The sequence below is a fragment of the Camellia sinensis genome, chromosome 10 (assembly GCF_055761805.1).
Source record: "Camellia sinensis isolate YWXY chromosome 10, ASM5576180v1, whole genome shotgun sequence".
Lineage (NCBI taxonomy): Eukaryota > Viridiplantae > Streptophyta > Magnoliopsida > Ericales > Theaceae > Camellia > Camellia sinensis.
This window is the reverse complement of record NC_138970.1, coordinates 100,459,256-100,463,726: the sequence shown is the minus strand read 5'-3', so window position 1 is coordinate 100,463,726 and position 4,471 is coordinate 100,459,256.

The following is a 4,471-nucleotide window of genomic DNA, read 5'->3' as shown; positions in this document are numbered from 1 at the left end:
TTACCCCCAGGCAAAGGCCTATAGCCATGGTATTATTACCCCCAGGCAAAGGCCTATAACCATGGTATTATTACCCCCAGGCAAAGGCCTATAACCAATGGATGCCATAATATGGTTTCAAATAGAACTTCATTCATTAAAGGTCATAACATTTCAACAAGCCATGCTGTCAATCATCAAATCATTTGAGAATTCATTCAATCAATCACATATCCATTTTGATAGTAATAACATTTTCGAAAGTAAAGGTAATTAGAACATATCTTTATAAGGTCATTACTCACAATGGTTTGCGGTGACACTTAGCCTCGACGTCCACCTAAATGAAGCACATAACAAGGTACAAATGAAATTCCATTTCATTCCAATTCAATTTTCTTTGTGCGTCTCTAACTTATTGTATGATATATGTGTCCAAAAAAGTGCTTAAGAATGCAAGGAATGGCATGAAAATGCAAGTATGCACTTAAAAGAGTTGGTAAAATTTTGCTGAAAACAGGGTCTCTGCTCGAGCGTAACTTCCTACGCTCGAGCGGGGGTTCAAAAACAAGGGTGGTCACTCGAGCGTGACATTTGTCGCTCGAGCGGTCTGTAAAAGCACTGGATATATGAAATTCCCGCTCGACTGTCGCTCGAGCGAAAGACTGAAGAAAAAGGGTCCTCACTCGAGCGCCACTTTGGTCGCTTGAGCGGACTGTAAAATTTTGGAAACTTCTGTGAGCTCGAATTCCACGCTCAAGCGTGGACTTCTCCGCTCAAGCGAACAACACGGATTCTAGAATTTCCAGGACTGCAATTGAAGATCAAGCATGGTATTCAAAGCCTCAAATCTTGCATTTTTGATAGAAAAACATGGAGAATCACTAAATAACATGAAAACTCTTCCATTTGAAACCATTTATTCAAAATCATGGCAAATTCTCAACCATTAACTTCAATTTTAAGTTATAAAATAATGTTTAGTTCAAATTGGATGCATATCTCTTCAAAACATGATCAAGTGGTATGAGAAGCATGAAAACATGGAGGATTCTCCAAATTAAGGTAGAAATGTGCCATGCATGTAGGATTTCCATGAATTCAAACTCAAATTATGCATGCATGTGTGTAATTCAACTTCATTCTTCAATTTCTTGAAATTCATAGCTCTTTTTCTTCAATGACATGCCAATGAACACAAAAATGAGAGGAATTCAACTTCTTTATACCATATCTACATGAATTAGTGTTGAGTGTCATACCTAGTGTTGAATTCAAGTATGTTATGGCTCCAATCTTTGAGTCTCCCTCCAATTCTTTACAATTCACCTCTTTCTCTCTCTAAATGTTAAACTCTCCTCTCCTCTCTCTTAATTCTCAGTTGAGTTGTGTACACCAAATGAGCTCATAAGCTTAGCTAGAGCCTTATATAGGATGTGATTAAGTTAGCCTAATTAATGGTGATTAGGATTAATCAATTAAGCTTAATTCTAACTAATTCAATCAATTTATTCTAATTATTTTGATCCAAATCAAATTTCAATTGAAGTCTCCATAAAATTCTAAATATTCCAATTAACCTATTGGGCTAGTCAATTTCTGTTTCTAAAGTCATCTAGGCTTTCAATTTCCGACTCTAAGTTATCAATTTAAACAGATATTCCATATATCAACAGATAATTATAGAATCAAACATGTAATCACACAATCAAGCACATAATCATGTAATTAAACTCATTTAAATAATATAATGTACTAGTTTGGAGGTCGGGGTCGTCACATGTTCACACCATTGTAATCACCTACGCATAATCATCTCTGCAACCTCCCTTCATTCTTTGCTTATTTTGATTAAAGAGTTGTGTTTAACAAAAGGTTGTTGTTCAAGCATAAGAAAGAGACTTTTCATGCTTAATGGTTTAATCTCTTCAGTGGTTCATTACCAAGGCATTACATCTCTCTAATGCTAAGCACAACCTCTTGTTTGACATTTCTCTTTATCACTCGTACATTTGTTTCTAAGGGACTAACCTTCTAGTTCAGATCCTTGGAAACTATAAAGGAATGTTTAATTATAGCTCGTTATCGGGTTTGGATTTAAGGTCATTATCGCCCTTTTCGGGTTTGACTCTGAATCCATTATCGCTCGTAAATGAGTTTGATTCCTCCTTTATAATTTCCCTGTAGAAAAGGGCTTGAAAAGCTCATTTCTCTAGTTAAGTCAAAGCTTGATACTCATTATCGCTTTTGGACATAGTGGACGTAATTATCACTTTGGACAAAAATGAAGAAAAGATAAGAAATAGAAAGGTAATGAAAAGCGGCTAATAAAATTAGAGTAAAGAGGTAAAAAAGGTAATAAAATTAAGTTAGGTTTTATCAGACATTATATTGAACCCATTGAGTTTTGAATCATAATATACTTTGTGGTGATGTTTAATGATTCAAGAAGCAATGTCTATCCCTTTCCTTGAGGTAACTCCATGATAGGGAGAAGGTGTTGTTGGTCTTTTATTTACTTTTAGTGAGCTTTTGTCTTATCGGTTCCAAGATCATCACATAACAAACTTGTGACAATTGATGATTTGTGAACCGAATCTACTCCTCCCTCGATCATTTTCATGATAGGGAAAGGCAAAGAGGATAAACATCTCCTGGAAACACTATGGTTGTGTTTGGTAGAGTTTTAGAATTATGATTTGAGAATAGAGTTGTATTTTGAGTTTGAGAGTTTTGGAATTATTATTTAAGTGTGAAAAATTTGTCTGGTTATGAGTTTTAAAAAGAGTTTGAATTGAGTGATGTGACATATAATATTAAAAAGTGAGTGTTTTGAAAAATGGGTGTGGAATTAATTTTTTAAAGTTGTAACCAAATAACACACTCAAACTAAGGGGTAGCAGTGGCCGGCCGACCATCTTTCTGTCCGACTGACCACTTTCCAAGGCCAGCTAGCCACCTCTTTTTTTTTTTTTTTTTTTTTTGTATAGGTAGTGGCATTTTTGTAGCAAAACAGAGCAGAACCCGAGGCCAAAACAGAATAATTTTCTGACTACCAACAAAACAGATTATGGGATCAAATAGAGAGGTTTTCGGGAGGATGTTCTCAGTTGTGCTTATGCGGCTTCTCGCCTCCCGTTCCATTAAATTAGTGGTTTAATATTGGTATGTTGTAATTAATTAGTTATCTTAATTAGAATTTGTAATAACTAGTTAATTTAGTTTATTCAAATTGTGTTGTAATAATTAGTTTTGAGACATTTCATTTGGACCCTTATATGCAAGGGCCAATTTTTAACGCTTGTAATGTTGTGCATGTCTTTCCACCCCCGTTTCTTTCTCCCTTTTATTTATATACTTATCGTGGTAGCATCATAGTTTTTTTGGTTTCATATCATTATCATGTGTTGTATCCATATTTGATGCCTTGGGTTCGACTCCTCATTCTAGCATTGTTGTCATTTCCTATTTACTTGAATACGTGTGTTGCCACATGCTTTGAGTTGATTCATATGACATGTTAAAAACTGAACCTAATAGTTGTGTGTTGTGTGTGTTGCATTAGTCACTTGCATATTAGAGCATGTATTTTTCCAATTATTTTCTCCTCTATTGGCTTGCCTTGGTTGAGTACTAGGTGAGCATTTCTTGTTTTAGCATATTGCTTGTGTGTTTATGATGACATATCAAACATGTTACCATGAGGCTAAGTGCTTATTTGATATATCTATTTGAATGCCGGTAGATGAAGGCTAATTTATTTAAATTGGAATGATTTTGATTAATGTATATATGAGCTTGCGTTTTTCAAGTAGCATATATTCAAAACTTCTTTTCAAATAAACATGAAATCAAAGCATTCTAAAATGGGTGAAATAGTCTATACTTGTGTGTGCCTCATATAGTAAGTTAACATAATAATCAGAACAAGAGCATATAATGTACATAAAAATCATATCATGATTAGTAGAGGCTGATCTTTGATTGGGTGAGTGGGGTGTTCTATTCATGACTTTTCCCTCTCATACCTAAGTTCCCGAGCTGAGACACTTTGGTTATGACGGACAAGTGGCCTTTGGCACAAGTCATGGGTTTCCTAAATTTCTCAAAAATATTTAGGTGACGACTCTGAAATCTAGCAATACAGTCCATTTTTGGCATTTCTAACGATAAATATTTTTTCTATGATTTGCTGGATTTGGACTCTCATTTGTGTTTTTCTGTTTCACATGGCACTTGTGAAACCAGATTCAGATCCATGGGAGTCCGAACTGTAAGGCTATCATATCCGAGGAGACTAAACCCCTCCGAGGAGCACGAAAAACCAACTACAGTTTTTGGCAACTTTGCCAGGGAAAGTTGAGAACTTGACTTGAACTTCATGATGTGAAATTTTATCTACATATATATATTCTTTGCATTGCATTTGCATTAGTACTTTTAAGTCATTGTGTTTTCCATTTGCTATTCCTGGACGACTTGTCGAATGCTT